General features: G+C 39.2%; 1 protein-coding gene and 1 pseudogene across 34 annotated transcripts in view; one reads left to right on the plus strand and one right to left on the minus strand.

Annotated features, from left to right (window-relative positions):
* LOC147829317 (adhesion G protein-coupled receptor V1-like) overlaps positions 1-21,564 on the plus strand; it is a 66,501-nt gene that overhangs the window by 40,950 nt on the left and 3,987 nt on the right. For 31 of the 34 annotated variants that reach the window (XM_087206381.1, XM_087206389.1, XM_087206382.1 and 28 more), the window contains one exon: positions 17,891-19,562. The gene's annotated coding sequence lies outside the window, so the exon portion shown is untranslated. Of the gene's footprint in view, positions 1-17,890; positions 19,563-21,564 lie in introns of those variants that run through there. The other 3 variants (XM_087206396.1, XM_087206385.1, XM_087206391.1) reach the window with 2 other exon arrangements.
* Positions 11,527-13,377, minus strand: LOC147829318 (SERTA domain-containing protein 4 pseudogene; annotated as a pseudogene).

Below are 21,564 nucleotides of genomic sequence, written 5' to 3' on the forward strand. Positions count from 1 at the left end.
AGAGTTTCTGAAAGAGGAGGAAGTGGGAAGCAGGTTGGAAGATTGTTTGGCACCAGTCCTGGAGAGCCTGATTATGGTTGGCAGCAGGGCATTCATTCTGTAGGAAGGCACGAGTTGGTTCTTCTCTTTTAAAAATCATATGAGCCACTTTAAGTACAGTAGCATGTAGTACACTGAGTGATTTTTAAGTAGGAGAGCGACTTGATCAGAAGTGTAGTTCACAGTGAACACGACAGCAGTGCCTAGATGGATTGGACATTGACCGAGAAAGGAGAAGCATGGTTGTCAAAGCACTACTAGACTCCGGGCTGCGGTGGTGTAAAGGAGGGTTGCAACGGTAGGGATGGATAGGAGAGGACAGAGGTGAGAGTTGATGGAGAAAGATTGCAAAGACTAGATAGATGGCAAGATCCAAAAGATGGGAAGGGGAGAGAAAGGAAGAGAAAGGTCATCCAGGAATAAAGATTATGGATTGGAAAATTATCTTTGTAAAAGTGGAAGTGAAACTTGAAGATGTGGTGAGATTTTCAAGGGATATCATCATGGAGAGAAAAGGGCCGTAGGTAAATGTACTTTGGGAAAACTTTTAAACTTGAAGAGATAAAAGGAATTAAAAATCAGGTTAACGGTGTAATATGTGAGTATTTAGAAAAATAAAACCAGGAGAGTTGGTATGACAGAAGATTAGAAAAATACAAGTATCTGATCAAATACTGCAAAAAGATAGAAAAGCTTAAAAATTGAGGGAGGCCATTGATTTTGATAATGGAAACGTTGGTCAAGTAAGAGAATTATGGAAGCTTATAAGAAAAGTAGGTGGAAGTAGGAGGGGTAGGGGAAAGGAAAGAAGGGAATGCAATTAATATGAGAAAATGAACAAATAGAAACAAAGTCTTTGTAAATAGGGAGGGATGGAGGGGTTGAAGGGAGGGCAGGCAAGGGGAAAAAATAAGAACCAAGAGAGTATGTAAAGGTGCATATCTGCAATGATGAATGTCATTATATTGTACGCCTAAAATGTCCCAATAAAAGGATAAAAAAATGGAAGTAGGCCAAGAACCTTGTTGCTGAATGGGAAGAGGGGGAAGGGCTGTTGGCTCATGGGAAGAGTTTTAGCTTCTAGGAGAAGGAAAGACTGAAGGGAAAGGTTCAGGGGAGGGAGTGAGATGGAGGCTCCAAGAAAGGGAAGACTTGAAGGAGCAAAGTCTGGAATATTTGGCATGGGAACATGAAGGGCACAACTTGTGAAGCTAACTGTGGAAGGAGGAGAGCTGCTCTCTCTTCTGAGGTGGTGAATACAAGAGCAAGAATTATATAGAGAAGTGTTAGGGGGAATGTAAAAGTAGCTCTAAAAGAAGTTAAGAGAGCTTGTTCTCACTGGTTTTGTTTTAGTAAGGTAAGAAACTGGTTCACCTTCTTTGGTGAGCTGCTGGAAATGGGAGCAGGGTAGCTGGTGAGGAGCTGGAGGTGGGAGCAGGGATTCAGGGTGAGGAGCTTGAGATGGGGGAAAGGGTGGAGAGTGTGGAGCTCAGAGTGGGAAAAAGGAATCCAGATCAGTTGCTTCAGCACAGAAGTTCTTGTGATAATTACTTTATGCATTTGGAATATTAGCATAATTTCTCTCTCTCTCTCTCTCTCTCTCTCTCTCTCTCTCTCTCTCTCTCATGAGTGGTTGTGAGAGTCAGAACAATTTTGAGGATCATTGAGAAGCTGGATGGATTTGTTAGCATGTTGATCTTTTCCATTTAAGTACCATATGTAAGAAGTTTGCCAGTATATATAATTTTCAAACAATACTGTGTACTAGCGTGGTTGAGCAACACAGTTTCTGGTACTGTATTTGTTATGGTTAATGAAGCCTTAGCAGAGACACATCTTTTTGGAGTTCAGTGAAGTTTTAACTTCAATTTCAGAGTGGTTCCAAGTGTAGTAGATAGAAAGTGTCATCCTGGGGCTGAGAACACTTGCCTGGCAGGCAGCAAGCCCTGAGGTCCCAGCACCACCACAAATAAAATATGTTTTTCTTTGAAGATCCAGTGAGTAAACCGTTTAAGTTTGCAAGCCACATGCTTGCTCTTCATCTTTTTACAATTTATTTTTACAATCTTTAAGAACAGTAGAGATCTTTTTTAGTTTCCAGCCAGTGAAATAACGGTCTGTGTACTATGGTTTGCCCATCCTAATATGAAATGAGTATATCTTTTGAGAAGTGTTTGAAAGGCGCCCAGGGTCAAAAGTTATATGGGGATAGATTTGGAGATGCCTGTCTGGGAATTTCAGCATTGCAATTTTTAACTGAATTTGAATTGATTTTGTTAGGGAAGGGGAATAATGTTTGAATTTTTTAAGATTAAAGTTGATGGTTTTAAAATGACTTGGGACAACCTGAGGAAATACTCTTACAAAGTCTTGGGAGGAGGCAGAAATTCTTGAATAGTTAAATAATTCATTTCTGCATGACAGTGAGGAGAGGATACTTGGAAAATTATCGAAATCAATACTTTCAAAACTAGAAATAAACCCAAAGCTTACAACAACCCAGTGAACATTAATTGAAGAAAAGAAACAGAACCTCCATAGGAACAGTGGTGTGGTTTTTTTGTTCTTTGATTGGTGCATTTTAGGTATCCAATATGTTTACATTTATCATCAGGTGCTTGTACCCGTATATGATGTATCTTCCTTCTGATTTTTTCCCCATTGCCTGTGCACTCTTCATCCCCTCCACCCTTCCGTATTTACATAAATTTTGTTTCCATTTTTTTTCTTTTCTCATACTTTTTCCTTTCCCTTCTTCCCTTTCCCCTTCCCCTCCCACCACCCCTACACCTTTGGACCTTTTTCTATTTCAAGTTATCAATTATTCATTTTAATCTTTGTTTATACTTTCAATTTCTCACACTAGAGAAATTATTTGATATTTACACATATGTGTCCTATTTATTTCACTTAGGCGTATGGCCCAAGATGCATCCATTTAGCTATAAATGTCTCTAGTTTCTCATTCTTCATGGCTGAGTAGTACTCCATTTTATAAAAACAACCACATCTTTATCCAGTTTCCAGTTGATGTTCATTTGGGCTGTTTCCAAGTTTTAGCTATTACAAACTGTGCCGTGATAAACATGGGTGCACATATATCACTGTGGTATGATTCCTTTAATTCTTTGGGGAAGATCCCCAGCAGGGGAATAGCTGGGTCAAATGGGACCTCTAGCCCTAGTTCTTTGAGGTATCTCCATACTGATTTCCACAGTGGTTGCACCAGTCTGCCCTCCCAGCAACATTGGAGAAGGGTTCCTTTCCACACCCCCACCAGCATTTGTTATTGGTTGATTTCTTGATAGCAGCCATTCTTTGTGGGGTGAGATGGAATCTCAGTGTTGTTTTCATCTGCATCTCTTGAATGACCAGTGATGTTGAACATTTTTTCATATATTCATTTGGTGCTTTTACTTCATTGTCTGAGAAATATCTGTTCATTTCAGATGCCCATTTTTGAATTGGGTCTTTGAATTTGGGAGGTCTTTTTTCTTTCCAGTTCTTTGTATATGCTTGGTAGTAGACCTTTGTCTGAGCTACAGCTGCTAAATATTTCTTCCCACATTGTAGGTTGTCTCTTAGCTCTGTTGGTAGTTTCTCTTGCAGTGCAGAAGCTTTTTGATATGATGAGATCCCAGGTGTTGATTCTTTGTGCTAGCTCTCGTGCTACTGAAGATTTGTTCATAAAGTCTTTTCCTATGCCAATGTCATCAAGAGTTCTACCTAACTTATCTTCCAGCAAGTTTAGTGTTTTTGTCCTAATATTTCGATCTTTAATCTACTTCCATCTTAGTTTAGTGCATGGTGATAGGTATGGGTCTAGTTTTAATCTGTGGCAGGCTGAAATCCAGTTTTTCCCACACCGTTTATTAAAGAGGCTATCTTTCCTCTGGTGAGGGTGGTTGCCTCCTTTATCAAAGATGAGGTGGCTGAGTGTGTCTGGAGTTGTTTCTGCATCTTCTTATGTATTCCACTGATCCTCAGGTCTGTTTCTTTGCCAGTGCCATGCTGTTTTTATCACAGTAGTTTTGTAGTATAGTTTCAAGTTGGGGATTGTGATACCCCCAGGCATGTCTCTGTTGCCTAGAATTGCTTTTGCTCTTTCAGGTCTCTTCTGGTTCCAAATGAATTTTTGGATTTTCTGTAGTTCTGTGAAGTATATTGTTTGAATTTCAATTGGCATTGCATGAAATCTATATAGTAGTTTTGGAAGTATGGCCATTTTCACCATATTGGTTCTTCCTACCCAGGAGAAAGGGATGTCTTTCCATTTTCTTACATCCTCCTTGATCTCCTTTTTCAGAGTGCTATAGTTTTCAGTGTAGAAGTTTCTTGCTTCCTTTTTCAGGTTGATTCCTAGATATTTCTTTTTTTTTGGATGTTACTGTAAAAGGAATTGTTTCTTGAATTTCTCTCTCAGTGAATCTGCTGTTTGTGTATAAGAAGGCTATTGTTTTTTTTGAGTTTTGACCTTATATCCATCTACTCTACTGAATCTGTCAATTAGGTCTAGAAGACTTTTGACCAAGATTTTTGGATCTTCTATGTAAAGTATCATATCATCAGCAGATAATGACCATTTAAAGTCTTCCTTTCCTGTCTTTATTCCTTTTATTTCTTTCTCTTTTCTAATGGCTGTGGCTAATGTTTCCAGAACTGTATTGAACAGGAGTGGTGATAGTGAGGATCATGGTCTTGTTCCTGATTTTAATGTGAAAGTTTTCAGTTTTTGACCATTTAATATGATGTTGGCTATTGTTTTTTCATGAATAGCCTTAATCAGGTTGAGATAAAGACCTTGTATTCCAATTTTCTGTAGGGTTTTTATCATGAATGGGTGTTAAATTTTGTCAAATACCTTTTCTGCATCTATTGAGATGATCATATGGTTTTTGTCCTTGACTCTGGTAATGTAGTGTATTACATTTATCGATTTATGAATGTTGAACCATCCTTGCATCCCTGGGATAAATCCAACTTGGTCAGGGTGTATGATCTTCTTGATTACCCTCTGTATTCTGTTTACCTGTATCTTGTTGAGGATGTTTTGCATCTATGTTCATTAGGGAGATTGGCCTGTAGTTCTCTTTTTGAGTTGGGTCTTTCCCTGGTTTGGGGATCAAAGTAACACTTGCTTTCAGGAATGAATTTGGAAGCCTTGCTTCCCTTTCAATTTCCTTGATGAGTTTAAAGAGTAATGGTGATAGTTCTTCTTTAAATGTCTTGCAGAATTCAGCAGTGAAGCCATCAGGACATTGGCTTTTCTTTGTTGGTAAATTTTTTATTACATTTTCAATTTCACTCGTTGTAGTTGGGTTGGTTAGAATTTCTATATCTTCTTCATTTAACTTTGGTAATTCGCATGTATCTAGAAATCTGTCCATTTCTTCTGTGTTTTCCATTTTAGTAGAGTACAGGTTCTCAAAGTAGGATTGATGATCCTCTGGATTTCTGGTGGGTCTGTCGTGACTTCACCTTTTTCATTCTTAATTGCATGGATTTGAGCCTTTTCTTTCCATTTGTTTTGATAAGGTTGGCTAAAGATTTATCAATTTTATTTATTCTTCCAAAAAACCAACTCTTTGGTTCATTAATGTTTTGTACCATTCTCTTAGTGTCCATTGCATTGATTTCTGCTCAGATCTTTATAATTTCCTTTCTTGTATGAGCTTTGAGTTTGTTATGCTCTTCTTTTTCTAGGAGCTTGAGGTTCTGCATTAGGTTATATAACTTGAGTTCTCTCTGTTTTCCTAATATGGGCATTGACTGCTATGAATTTCCCCCATAGAACTGCTTTCAGTGTGTCCCGTAGAATCTTACATGTTGTACTGGCATTATCATTTACTTGTAGAAACTGTCTAATTTCTTCTTTAATTTCTTCTGTGACCCATGGGTTGTTCAGGAGGGTGTTATTCAATTTCCATGTGTTTGTGGGTGTTTTGCAGATTCTTATGTTATTGATCTCCAATTTTATTGCCCTATGATCTGACAGTATACAGGGGATGACGTCAATTCTTTTACGTTTAGTTAGACATGTCCTGTGAACTAGCATGTTGTGTGTTTTGGAGAATGACCCATGTGCAGCTGAAAAGAATGTGTATTCTGATTTTGTGGAGTGGAACACTGTGTAAACATCTATTAAGTCCATTTGTTCAATAGTTCGGTTCAGTTCTAGAATTTTGTTTTTAATTTTTTGTCTAGATGGTCTATTTGTGAGAGTGGGGTATTGAGGTCTCCCACTATAATTGTATTAGTGGTTATTTGGTTTTTCATGTCCATTAATATTTGTTTTGTATAGTTGGGTGAATTTCTATTTAGTGCATATATGTTTAGGATTGTCATCTCTTCCTCTTGGATTGTTCCTTTCACAAGGATGTGGTGACCATCTTTGCCTCTCTGAATTAGTTTTGATTTGAAATCTACTTTGTCTGCAAATAAGATTGCTACACCTGATTTTTTTCTGTGTTCCTGTCTCCTGGAGAACTGTTTTCCATCCTTGTACTTTGTCTATAAATTTCCTTTTGAGTTAGATGTGTTTCTTGTATACAGCATATTGCTGGATTTCGCTTCTAAATCCATTCTGCCAGTCTATTTCTTTTGCTTGGTGAATTGGGGCCATTAATATTGATAGTTAAAATTGATAGATATTGACTCATCCTTGTCATGGTGTTTTGCTGTTGTTGGCTCTTTTATTTCATTTTTCCCCCTTCCCCTTTAGTGTCTTACCTTGCCTGGTGGCTTCCCTCTGTTGGGTCTCATGGAGTTGTGACCTTCATTATCTTTTTCTAGGATGTTGCTTAGAATTGTTTGGACTGCTGGTTTGGTGTTCATGAAATTTCTCATGTTTTCCTTGTCATGGAAGTATCTACTTTCCCCATCGATTTTGAAAGGTAATTTTGCAGGATACAACAGTCTAGGTTGGAAGTTACTTTCTTTTAGGGCTTGAAATACTTCACTCCAGGCTCTCCTTGATTTGAGGGTTTGTGTTGAGAAGTCTGCTGTGATTCTAATGGGCTCTCCTTTATAGGTGATTGGTTTCTTTTCTCTAACTGCCTGTGGGATTTTGGTCTTCTGTTGGGTTTCTGGGATCTTGCCTATTATATGTCTAGGTGTAGATATTTTTGATAATGGCTAGTTGGAGTTCTATATGCCTCACTTATCTGTATGTCCAATTCTCCACCTCTGTCCAGGAAGTTTTCTACTATTACTTCTGTGAACAGGTTTTTTTTTTTTATGTCAATTATACTTTCTCCTGTCTTTTTGTGGACTCCTGTCAGTTTTATGTTGTTTTTCTTTGCATCGTTTAGCAGCTGCTGGCTTGATTTCTTGTGGTCCCTTACTATATTTAAGAAATCTCTGTTTTTGTGGTTCTTCACCGCAATCCTGTCTTCTATATCTGATATTCTATCTTCAGATTCCTTTAATCTGTTCTGTATGCCTTCAGTGGAGTTTTTAATTTCCTGAATATTTGTCTGAATCTGTTTCATGGATTCCATTTCTTTCTTATGTTTGACAATCATGGTTTCCATTTCTTTCTTATGCTGGGCATTTGTGGCTTCCAGCATATTTTTGAGGTCATCTATTTTTATCTGTTTCTGTTTTAGAGCCTCTAATCATGTCTTTCACTCTGCTCACCATCTCTGTAGTTATCTTGGAGATTATTTCTGTTTTGAATTTTTCTAGAGCCTCATGCATCTGTTTTGTTACTTCCTGTGCTATCAGTTCATGGTGTCCAGGTGGTTGATTATCAGACTTTTCCACCTCATTTCCCCCAGTATTTGACTTTTGTGAGGTGGAAGTCACCTTACTTAAATGTCTTCTCATTTTTATTTTTGGTACTGTCTTTGGTTTAGTTCCTGGGTTAATACTTTGAAGTTGCTTATTGTAAGTATCTTTGTTGATGTATTTAGAACCCTTCTGGAATGATTGCTTCTCAGAGGTGTCTTCCAGATATAGCTAGCCTTAAGATTTTGAATCTGTAATGGTGCTGAGGCTGTCTCATTTTCATTGTATCAGGAAGGACAACTGATTAGATCAATCACGATACCTTAGCCCAAGTGATACAATCAGCAACACAATAGCATCAAGTACCTCTTAGAAAATGACAATTTGTGGTAGTTATTAATCTGTCGCCTTTAACTGTGTGAATTAAATCAAAGACAAGGGCCAGCCCAACATATGTTTATAGTGAATAAACTCTTCAGTATGGCAACTTTACCCTTTGGAGTAAATGGAGGGATAAATGGGGAGTTAGAAGGAGTTGGGGAGGGATGGATAGGTAGGTAGAAGGATAGGGGAAGAGAGAAGCTGAGCCAGTCCCAGCACCCATAAGGAAGCTCCCCTGCTGCCATTCCATGATCCTAGAGCAGAGAAGGTGAGCCCTGTGGGCGCCAGAAGAAACTCCCCCCACACCGTGGAAATAAGAAGACATGCAAACAAGCCTCAAAAACAGACTTCCAGATCACCTACAGAAACCCCAAAGGGAAACGAGATGGAACAATGTGATACTGAACCACCTGGACTCTGAACTGGCAACAAAAGAGGATCTGGGAAAAATGAAATCAGAAATAATTACTCAGATAACAGCAAAGATTGTGCTCATAGTGCAAGACATGATTAATAAATCTAGAGAGGATACAGATAAAAAATAGAGGAGCTAAGGAACATGATGGAATCCCCAACATAGGAAACAAATGGAATCCATAATATAGATGCAAACAGATTTCCAGGAGATTACAAACTCCACGGAAAGTCTGCGCAGCAGAATGAAGCAATGTGAGGATAGAATTTCAGATATAGAAGATAAGATTGCAATGAGTGACCAGGAAAAGAAAAATTGCTTTAAAATTGTAAGGGAACATGAGGAATCAATCCAGCAGCTGCTAGACGATGCAAAGAAGAATAACATAAGACTGATTGGAGTCAATGAAGAAACAGGAGAGAGTGCAGATGACATCAAAAAACGGTTCACAGAAGTGATGGCAGAAAACTTCCCAAGGAGGGGAAAAGAACTTGACATACAGATAAGTGAGGCGTATAGAACTCCAGCTAGCCTTGATCAAAATAATGTACACATAGGCATATAATAGTTAGGATTCCAGAAATCCAACAGAAGAACAAAATTCTACAAGCAGTTGAGAGAAGAAAAACAAATCATATACAAAGGAAAGCCCATCAGAATCACAGCAGACTTCTCAATGCAAACCCTCAAGGCAACAAGAGCTTGGAGTGATGTATTTCAAGCCCTAAAGGAAAACAGCCTCCAACCCAGAATGATGTACCCTGCAAAACTATCTTTCAAAATTGGTGGAGAAATAAGATTCTTTCATGATAAAGAGCACCTCAGGAACTTCATGAATACCACACCGGCACTCCAAAAAATTTTAGACAATACCCTAGGGAAAGACAATGAGGATCACAACCCCAGGAAACCCAGCAGAATGAATCCATTGGGTGTGACAAATTAAATGCAAAGGGGGAGAATCCAACAAAAAGAAAAACTCATGACAAGGCTTTAAAAACTTTTGACTTCATCTCCCTAATGAGTGTATAATTCAATCTTATTATTGTACTGATTAGTATTTTTCTGATTCTAGAGTTGCACACCATTCCTTGTGCTATACTGGCTATTTATCATCTTATGTCTACATTTTAATTGGGTTGTCTATTAATGAGCTCTAAGAATTCTTTATGTATTCTGCTCATAGGTTATATGCATTGTAATTATGGTCTGTTTAAGGACTACTTTTCATTTTAATGATGTCATTTAAAGTTCTAAATTTTGACGGAATCTCATTTATCAATTTTTTCTTTTATGCATCATGGCTTTTGTATCCTAGGTAGTTCTTGCCTACTCTGAATTCATAAATATTTTCCCTTATAATTTCTTCTTAAAGTTTTATACTTTTAGGCTTTCTTATTTAGGTTCATAGATCCCTTCAGGTTATTTTCATGCATGGAAAAAAAGGGTTGAGGTTAATTCTTTATATACGGATACCAGGTGTTCTAGTGCCATTTGCTGAAGACACTCTCTCTTCCTTGGCTCTTGAATCGAGTTTATAGTCTATAAAATGCTAATGTTAAGTAATCTTTCAAAACTCAATGGACCATATATCTGTGGTTCTATTTCTAGATTCTCTGTTTTATTCAAATGATCTATATGTCTTTCCTTACATCAACACTGCCTTGATTACTGTAGCTTTAGAAGAAGTCTTAAAATTGGGTGCTAAATGTCTTCCAACACTGTTTTTGGCTTTTCTGGGTCCTTTGTCCTCCTACATAACTTTTAAATTTCAATATCCAGTTCTTCATTTATAGCAAGTATACACAGACCTGAATTTTTTATATACCTTGTGTTTTCTAATCCTGCTAAATTCAAGTACAAGTTCTAGGGTCTCCTAGAGATTTCTTATTTTCTCTGTAGATGATCATTTCATCTACATATAAAGATTTTGCTTCTGCCATGCTAGTCCTATCCTAGTTGTGTCATTTTATTGCCAGACTATTTTGGTGGGGACTAGGTTTCAAAGTTTAATGGACAGATAAAGAGTAAGCATATCTGCCCTTGTTCCCCACCTTAAGGAGAAAGCATTATATCTTCTCCATTCATACCAGGCATTCTCACTGGAAGTATGGAGTGGATGTCTTTAATCTGTTGAGAAGGTTCTGTTCTACTTCTAGTCTCCTGATAGCTTTCACCATGAACAGCTGTAGAATTTAGTCCAATACTTTTTCTCCAGCTAGTGACAGGATCATATGGCTTTTTCCTTTCCTCTGTTAAAAGGATGACTTTTGGGGGTGGATCTTCCAAGGCTGAACCAACACTGCCATCCCTATAACAAAACCACTTTCTACATCCTGCCAGATCTGACTTCTAATAGTTTGTTTTGTTAAACAAATTTCTATCTATTTTCTTATTTTTTCTTCTATTTATCCAGTTTTAGGATTAGCACAATGTTGATTTCCTAAAATGAGGGGAAAAGTGTTCCTTCTTTTTTTCCTGCTTTAATTGTTTGATATAATTTATCAGTTAAAATGTTTATGAGCCTGCTGTTGTCATATAGGTAGGTTTTCAAGCTAGGAATATACTTTCTTTAATAAGTGCTATTCAAATTTTATATTTCCTCCAGAGTTAGTTTCATTAATTTGTCTTCTAAGTTACTCTTAGAAGGTGTCAAATTTATTTCAAAAAATATTTTTGTAATATGCTTTCTATATCCTTTTAAATTCTGTAAAATCTGTGGTAATGTCTCCTAGATCTTGATATTGTAATTTTAAGAATGTATAACTGATATTGTGTAACAGGAAGAAAAGGTCTAAAAGAGCAGGGGAATTGGGAGGGGTAGGGGAAGGGACAAAAGGGAAAGGAAAAAATATGAGAAGAGGAAAACAATGGAAACAAGGTCTTTGCAAATAGGATAGGTTGGAGGGGGTGAAGGGAGGGCAGGGGAAGGGGAAAAAAAAAAAAGAACCAAGAGACTCATGTAAAGGTGCAAGATCCCAATGATGAATGTAACTGTATTTTATACCGAAAATGTACCAATAAGGTTAATGGGGAAAAAAATCATAAAATTGGCCTTTGCACTCAACCTCAAGGTCACTTCCCAGAGGGTCCTGGTTGAGGGGTCACCACCTCTGTGAATGTCATTTGCCTTCTCATCGTTTCATTTGGCCTTTTCCTGGACACCAAGAGACCTGGCATTCGTATCAAAGATTTCACTGGCCGATGTCTGGCCATCACTCTTGTAAATAGCTGCACTGCCTACATCGAAGTTCAACTGGTGGGAACAACTGGGCAAAGGCAGAGGGGGAGAGAAGGAGGCGGCGGAGGCGGAGGAGGCGGTGCAGGCGCTTCCGACACTCGCATGGACTGGAAGGGATAGATTCAGGTAGTGGCCCCACGCTCCTGGTAAAAACAGCAGGCATAGAACTTTTTACGCTGCTCTTTGGTCATGCGCGGTCATTTTCGGTAAGGACAGTCTTGAGCCATGAACCACTCTTGGGCGGAGGCGCTGCCAACGGGGGAGGCCGCCGGGAAGCACCAGTTACTCTGCATGATGATTTCGCCATGGGTCCTCTTCATCAAATTGTTTATAAGAACGAATCTTCGGAGGTGCACTTCAGGATCGTTCCTCAAAAATCGAGATGGTTTTATGGCTACAGCTGCTGAGTGGTGGGTGAAAATCCTCTTCTTCCACATACTTTCTCTTAGAGTATGTGATCTTGGGTGTTACAGCATTTGAAATCCTCCTGTAATGGGACCCTGCCAGGGGTGCCCGGCTCCCGGGTCTCCCTGCAGGGGAGCCTTTCCGGCCCCGGGGCCTCAGACCTCGCTAGCTGTCAGCCTCCCATGGTGCTTGGTACCCAGCAAGTTCAGCAGCTCCTTCCGAGACAATGGGCTGGCAGAACCTATTCAGGGATAAAACCAGAGTCATCTCTGACAGCCTCAGATCTGGTCGGCTGGCGGCCACCGCAGCTGGGCTCTGGGCTCCCGGCTCCGCTCTGGGCACGCTGTCCCGCGGGGCCGAGGTCCGGTCCCCCGCGCTGCAGACGGCGCGCGAGGAGCCCGCCAGTCGCGTTTGCCATCTCCCCGTGGGCTTTGAGGGGCAGCTCCGCGGGACACCCTGGGCCCAGGAACCTGACGCGCCGTGCCTCTGGCGCCCCAGCCCGCCCGCCGCTCCGTGGGGCGCCCTCAGTTCCATCTTCTTACTACCTCACAAGATTAAATTTCAACACATGAACTTTGGGTGCTACCCACTGAAGTCATACCCAAGCTGTGGCAAATGGTTTTTCTCTTTGTTATGTCAAACATCAATGAATTTATAGATCAAGTTAGGCAGATTGAGACTTTTTTTCTGTCCTCATATTAATCTGCTTAGGCTTTTATAACAAAATGTCACAGAAACAATAAAAAGACATTTCTCACAGTTTTGGATGTTATAAGTCCAGGATCTGTGTGCTTGCATGGTAGATCTCATCTAGGGCTGCTTCTCTTGGTGGCTGTTGCTCAGTACATGTTCACGGAGCTTTTTTGTGTGTACTCAGTTTTAAAAAGGGGAGAAGGGACAGCAAGAAAGAGGAGAGAAAGTTCTTAGGTGTCTCTCTACTTATATGGACATTATTCCTAGCCAGTTTATCTCAGAAACCGGGATGCGTGATTGCAGTGGGTAGACAAATAAAGTTACCCATCATTTTAAAAGCTGTGCTACACTGTCATGGTGCAAAGTCTTTGGTACACATCGATGGATTCTGCTTGCTAGTATTTTACTTGCTTCAGTATTCCTGAGGGATTTTTAAAAATTTTTGTCTCCTTTGGTATGATTATATAACTTTGACATCAGGTGTCGTCAGTCTCATTGAATGGAACATGTTCATTCATCAGGTTCAGTTACTTATGGAAGTTGATAGCACTTCCTTGTGTATCCAAGATTCTTCCCATGAAAAAGTTCACTGGATGTCTATTGGGCTTATATAAGAGAAACAGATATAAAGTGCAGACAGTGAGAAAGAAGAATAGGCCTTTCTTGGAAAGAGCAAAGTTTTCATTATGTATCGGTCAATTTCATATAGAAGGCTGCGATTGTGTAAGTGAGAATGACTATCATGAACTAAATGTTCACACTCACCGATTTCCTTTTCCACACTCATCACCCTATTCTTATGCACAGCACACATACACCTAATATCCTGTCTGCAGCCAGGCTCATCCTGTCCCCCGGTATTCCTGTGGAAATGAAGCTCACCACATTGCTGCTGCAGCCACTCCTTGCAGAGAGGCCCTTGCACTTATCTATTCAGTGCAGACACAGCCATATCTCAGCAGTTTTTCCACGGGGTGCTCATTTCCCAGGTGGCTGCTTGGATGGCTTCTGTGTTGTAGCCTGAAAGTTACTGTTAGAATTAACTCCAACATGGGTTTGATTTTGACCAATAGGAGAGAAGTGCTGGGAGAAACAGTGCAGATACATCGCTTGTTCTTCTTGTGTGTCCCCCTTCTTAACACTTCCAAGACAGGTGCTGTGGACTCTGAAGACATCTCCGGTAGGGAAATGAGCTGCACTGATGACAGACTTTAGCCAGCTCCCCATCTCACCCTCATGTATTTTACTCTTTCTCTTTCTCCCTCTCTCTCTCTCTCTCTCTCTCTCTCTCTCTCTCTCCCTCACTTTCTTTCTTTGAGATGAGGTCTTGCAATGTAGTTCAGACTGGACATGAACTTACTATATACCCCAGGCTGATCGCCAACTCATTACAATCCTCCTGCCTCAGCTTCCTGAATGCCAAGATTACAAGCATGAGCCACCACACGACTTTTTCCTTTGTCTTATTTTTGCTGTTGTTGTACTCTTCTTTCATCCTGATCCTCTCTCATTGCCCCTCACTGTTGCTTCTCCGGAATATAACCCCAATTGCACAAGAAAGAATAACAAGGATTGACCAAATTAAAAAAAACTTCTGCACATGATAGGAATCAATTAGTAAACTGAAGAAACAACCTACAGAATGGGAAAATACTTTTTCTAACTATTCATCAGACAGAGGACTAATATCTAGAATGTATAAAGAACTCAAAAGAAAAGAAATTTAAAGACCCAGCCAAGAAATAGGCAAGTGTAATTTATAGATACATCTCAGAAGAAGCACAAATGGTCAACAAATGTATGAAAAAATGCTCAACATCTCTGACCACTAGAGAAATACAAATAAAACAACAGTAAGATTCCACCTTCCACCATAAAGAATGCTATCATCAAGAAGTCAGAGAATAACAAATGCTGGCTTGGCTGTGGTAAACAATAATAATAATAATAATAAATAAAACAAAAAGAAAGGAACCCTCCTACAGTGTTGGTGGAAATGCAAATTAGTACTCCAGTATGGAAATCAGTATGGAGATTTCTCAAAGAACTAAAACTAAAAATTCTGTATGACCCAGCTATTCCCCTTCTAGATATCTTCCCCAAAGAGCTAAAGACATCATATTACAATGATACGTGCATCCACACCCATGTTTATAGCAGCACAATCCATTATACCTAAAAACTGGACACAGTCTGTGTGCTGATCAACTGATAAATGGATAAAGCAAACGTGGTACTACCCATAGTAGAATACTACTTCATTGTAAGGAAGGATACATTCAAGACATTTTTAGAAAAATGGATGGACCTGGATAATATAATGTTTTGTGAATAAATCAGACACACAAGCTTCAATACCATATGGTATCTCTCATCTGAGTAAAGCAAAGAACAAATAAAGAGAGTAGTAAAGAACAGGTAGAAGGAAACAAGGGGCAAGACTTCTTGGAAATAGGAATGAGTCCAGGAGACCAAGGGCTAGGGGAGAGGAGGAAGAAAAGGGGAAAGTAAGTAGAATTAAGATACACCGTGTACAGGAACCTAATAACCTCCATGAGTACACATACCCACTTCCAAGACAAATGGAATCATCATTCATTGAAGCAGTACTTCAAACATGTACTAATAAAAGAAAAACAAAAACAAAAAACTTCTAATAGTTTGTTTTGTTAAACAATTTTCTATCTATGTTCATACTTTTTTCTTTTATTATCTTTATCCAATTTTAGGATTAGCACAATGTTGAGTTCCTAAAATGAGGGGAGAAGTGTTCCTTTTTTCTGCTTTAATTGTTTGATATAATTTATCAGTTAAAATGTTTATGAGCCTGCTGTTGTCATATAGGTAGGTTTTCAAGCTAGGAATATACTTTCTTTAATAAGTGCTATTCAAATTTTATATTTCCTCCTGAGTTAGTGTCATTATTTTGTCCTCTAAGTTACTTCTTAGAAGTTGTCAAATTTATTTCAAAAAAGACTTTTGTAATATGCTTTCTACATCCTTTTAAATTCTGTAAAATCTGTGGTAATGTCTCCTAGATCTTAATATTGTAATTTTAAAAATGTATAATTGATATTGTGTAACAGGAACAAAAGGTCTAAAAGACCCAGGGAATTGGGAGGGGTAGGGGAAGGGAAAAAAGGAAAAGGAAAAAATATGAGAAGAGGAAAACAATGGAAACAAGGTCTTTGCAAATAGGGAAGGGTGGAGGGCGTGAAGGGAGGGTAAGGGAAGGGGGGGGGAAGAACCAAGAGACTCATGTAATGGTACAAGATACCAATGATGAATGTAACTGTATTGTATACCTAAAATGTACCAATAAAATTAATGGGGGAAAAAACCTGACTTTGCTGGGGCAGAGGATGTAGCTCAGTGGTGCTGTGCTATCTGGCATGCACAAGGTCCTGAGTTCAAGTCCTACTACCAAAAAAAGAGCTGTCTTTGCTTTCACAGGTGTAAAGGATTTTTATTCCTTCTGATTCTTATTGCAAGAGATCTCTGTTAATTGACCTACAAAAGTTCTGACTAGTTTTATTTATAGTCACAAACCTAAAAATTATAAAAGTTATTATAATTCAACTTGGCCAAATATATCTCAGTGTTCTCTGGTTTATAAGCAAGTCGTCTTATGTGTGTCTGTCTGTCAAATTTTTTACAATATATACAGCTGTTTCATTTGAGCTAAAAAATGTTTTCTATTTTTAGCCTTTTCGGATTTTAAAAATATTGCCTAAAACTTAAGTTGACTTATACATAAATGTCATTAGAGTTAAAGACCTGCTTCCCCTTAGGTTGCCAGGTGATCAAAATGATGTCAAGGCTGGTTTTATAAATGCAATATATATTTTTTTCGGTGTATAATAACTTGGAAATCTTTCATTGGTCAAAGTAATATGTTAATTGTTACAATTTGATTCTCATAGGTCATCTAAAAATTTGTTGGCATAATTAAATGGGGACCCTTAGGCTCAAAAACCCGCTAGACAGGACTCCCCTTGGTGAATAAGGGAGCAACTGCCTGGAAATATTCTCCAGCCTTTGTTCACAAAGGGGACCCCAATAATTTCCATAGCCTCAGGCAAAACATACACCAATAAACATTGCTAAACATGTTATTGTGATATGTTCACATTGGTTATCATCAAAAGGCTAAGTTTTCTGTTAGCAAATAATAAGATTTTATTAAAAGATGCTCTTGGTATAAAACTAAATTAAAGGAACAAAGTGTTTAATATAGCTGTGGTACTCATTGTTGCTAATTTCATGGTGTGGTAAATGTATTCATGCCTTCTGGGTGTACAGGCTTTCAAAGTATTGTTTATGGTAATAACCTTTCTTTGACTCAGGTATCTGCCTTTCTCATGCACCCCAGGTACTTGTGAGAAGAGGTACATGTCAAGTTTACATGAAATAACCAGTCAAATAGTAATTTTCTTAAGAACATATGCGATGCGTTTTTTATACGTGTTAGCACACTTAGGGATGGATGCTCAGGCACCAAACTGTCCAGACAAAGTCACACATTAAAATTAGAGGCTAGACATGATAAACTTTTAAGGTACACTTATAGGCTGGTATGTACATTCTCTTTAGATGGTATCCTATTAAAGAATAACAAATTAGGTGAGAGTCTTCTTTGTGTCCTTTAATGCCTTATGATCAGATGGAAGTATTTGACGAAAAAACTATTCTGTGGTAACATAGACATTTAAGTGTGTAACAATAATATCATCATGATTGTCATGATAAAATACTATGTGTGGCTCTTGATCTCGTCTTCTCTATAAAACTATATAACTGCTGTCTGTTAACATTCTGCAGGGATTCAACTACTAGAACAACCATAGTTAATAAAAAATAACAGTTCTCTAACTATATTTTATATTTCAAAGTTCTTGATATTCAGGTAAAATTATAAGTTAAGCTCACTGCTCCTACTAAAATGCTGCTCTCACTGATCTTCTCTTTTGGGTGTTCAACAACTGAAGTTTAGAGACCAGAACTAGAAAAGTAACTGGGCTAAAAAGACAGCCAATATTTTGGCCCTGGCCCTTCAAGATCAGTGAGGAGCCAGGACAAGAGGGAACCTTTCTACAGGATCTTACAACTTTGGTGAGTCACCCAACCTCCCAAGCAGGAAGATTGTCTCGTGCCCGAGGACAGAATCAAGAATAGTATGCCAAATGAGGATCATCAAGAGGGAAAGTCTCCCACGCTTTCACCAAAAGCAACACGGTCAAGCAAGACCATGACCCATCCTGATGCCTGACACTGACAGAAGAGCTAAGAGGCTCTATACATGATCCAAAGTAATGCTTGAGGAGACTTAATTGACCTTGATAGATAGCAAGAGGTTAATTTTGATTGACACAGGTCTCACTATAACTTAGTCTTAAATGCCCAAGTAGAAAAGTATAAGTGAAGATATTAAATCAAGACCATAATAATACAGCTAGATATAAAAAGGGGCTCCAAGTGCTAATCATTTCTGGCAGTTTCTAGCTACACTGATAGCTGAGCACTGTTGTGGGTCATTAAGAAAACCGTGGTAAAATGTATATGAGTTCATTAAGAGTTTCTAAATTTCTTAGGTAAAATTGTCCTTCAAATTGTCTCTATCTTCTTACAGTGTAAACGAGAGAGACTTAAGACAAAATATCAGACTTACAGATAACCTCCATCAGTAAAAGAGTCTAAGAGCCAGTGGGTTACAATCACTAATTCAGTTCCTAAATGTGGCCTTTTCCCCAACCTGCCTTTCCATTCTAGTGCTCATGCTTAGATTATATATGTTCTAATTTCTTGAAATTTTTGTTTATTCCTGCCTAGAAGCTGCCAAACTCTGGGTGATCACACAGAAGTAACAAACAACAAATGTGCTAGATTCCTTTTACTGGGATCCAGCAGATCAACCTTATATGGAAAGTTCGTAACTGGTAAACTGTAGCATGACTTCTACCATGAGATTAGCTCTCTGGAGAGGGCCTCTGACTGCAGTCTCCCTCACATTAATCCTTCTCAGCTTGAAGCAGTTAGATAGAAATTATACCCTTTTCTCCCCTAACCACAGTTAGGGATACTTCTTCAGAGGGGTAAATATTGTAGACAGCTAAGTAAATTAGATATCTTGTACACAATTAGACAGGGTCAGCTCTTGAGGAGTCAATATGAAAGACAATTGAGACATATCCACTGAAGTTCAACATTATATAAAAACAGAAAAAGTGCTACACTCACTTCCCCTAGGGATGATTAGCAATGATTGATATTGCAAATAGATATCAATCCCCTTAAGTGGGGACCAGAAGCTCCCTAGCTCATTTTCTTTCTGGAAATTCCTTGTTCATTCCATATATGCTTGCTACATAGCTTGTTTCCTCATTTGATCCCCATTTAATGAATATTATCTGGGTGACTGTACTTGTAATCTTATTGGTTGATTGGGTTTTGTCCCACCTTAGGGGCCCACCTTGTGATTTCCCATTGGATCATATTAGTTGACTATAGTTTTGTCCCACCTTGTACCTGTCTCACCTCATGGCTTTGCTCAATAAAATGCCTTTGAGAAACAGAGTAAGTGGGAAACTCATTTTCCAGGCCCCCTTCTGTCTCTCTTAGACAGAAGCTATCTTTCTCTCAATAAATTTTTCCTGCTCTTAACCTCTGTTGTTCCTGGAATTCATTCTTCAATTTTAGAGAATGTGAACTTGGTGTTTCAAAAATCTAGCAGGTTGGGGGTTATAATATTGCCTTATTTTATTTGGATTAGTTTGCTTATTTAGATTGATATAGATATCCTAGTTAGGTAGAAATATTCTAGTCAGTCAGACAGGGCTGGGCCCTAGAAGTCAGTGCAGAGGATGAGAACACACTGAAGCTGTGGCTGGAGGTTCATTTGAAGAAGATTAAAAGTCACCGTGGCCAGATTGCATACTTCCCTAAGGGATGAACAGAAGTTTGAGATTATTGGTACCACCCTTTTGGGCTTTCTCATATAGATAGACCATTATCTCCTTGAGGGTGAGTCATCCGCCTCCATCCACTAACACTAAGACCAGTAAGACTAAGACTACTAAGACTAAGAAGACTAAGACTAAGATTACAGATTATTGACCAAAATTAATGATGCCATCCATATACCCTTGTTGCTATTGGGTCAATATTACCTAGGCCACTATACTTGTAATCTTATCCATCGATTATAGTTTTTTACCCATGTTGTACACACTCCTCATGACTTTGCGCTATAAAACTACCTTGAGAAGTGGGCTCATTGGCAACCCATTTGAGACCCCTCCTATCTCTCAGAAGCTATTCTTATTCTGCATTCCTATACCCCAGTAAATTTTTCCTATTCTTAAGCTCCGTTGTTCCTTAGAATTCATTCTTTGATTTTGGGGAACACACACTCAGACTATCTGACATCTACCATGTTGGGAGTTAACATCTGTTCCCTCTATATCATGTGTTCCTCCTATTACTTGGTGCACTATATCAGGATGGCTTGGGCAGATGTGAACACCTGAACTGCCCACCTGTATCCTCTGAGACTCTTATTATTACAGACAGCTAAGTTAAGTAGAGATATTCTAGACAGTCAGACAGGACTAGGCCCTCAAAGAAGTCAGTGCAGAGGATGAGAACACATTACAACTGTGGGTGGAGGTTCATTCATTGAAAGCCAGGCCTCATGACAACGATGAAATGACTACATGTAGTTCCCCAGGGATAAACAACAAGGATTGATATTCTAAATAGGCATATCACTTGGGCAGGGGACCAACACCTTAACCCATCCTTTCCAGGAAAGGTCCTTGTTCTTTCCATGCACACTTGGTAGGTGACTTGCTTCCCTATTGGATCAATATTACCTAAGTGACTCTACTTGCAATTGCATTGGTTGACCATAGTTTTGTCCCACCTTATGCCAACTCATGATTTTGGTGTCTAAAACTTCTTTGAAAAGTGGGCTCATAGACAACCCACTTTCTGGGTCCCCTTCTGTCCCAGACAGAAAGTATCCTTTTCTCAATAAATATTTCCTACTCTTAACCTCTGTTGTTCCTAGAATTCATTCTTCCATTTTAGAGAATATGAACTCTGCATATCAGACATCTAACAGGTTGGGAGTTATAGTATTTCCCTTATATAATCTGGAAGTCCTTATGTCAACCCTAGATCATTAGGATGACTTAAAGCCTTGGTCACTCTGGCCCAAGAAACAGACCCCACAGACAGATTCTGGGTCCAAGACATCCAAGCCACAGTCCCGGCAGCCCAGGTTCTGAGCCTCAAGGGACCGGGGAATCCCAATATTTGGGTGCAACTCTCCAACCAGGGACACTGTGGCCCTGGAGGTCCTGAATCCAGTCCTGTTTCCCTGCTCTGCACGTATAACAGGGGCACCCCAAGAAGGAAAGTCCAGCTCAGAGAGCAGGTGGCCCTGGAGGGGCAGGAACGAGGGACCATCTTTGTAGGGATGGCTTCAAACTGCAGGATGACAATGGAGTACACAGACCCAACTGGGTGGGGACATCTACCCAGGCTCTACTCGCTCTACATCTCCCCGGGGCCCCACAAGTCTGTAACACAAATAGTATCCTCATCCACTGTTAGGAAACTGAGGCACAGGTGAACAGAGCTGGTTCCCAAGGCTGTCACA

This window comes from Heterocephalus glaber, unplaced genomic scaffold (assembly GCF_053883595.1).
Source record: "Heterocephalus glaber isolate CG9 unplaced genomic scaffold, H.glaber_assembly_v1.0 deba00000674, whole genome shotgun sequence".
In the NCBI taxonomy this organism is placed as follows: domain Eukaryota; kingdom Metazoa; phylum Chordata; class Mammalia; order Rodentia; family Bathyergidae; genus Heterocephalus; species Heterocephalus glaber.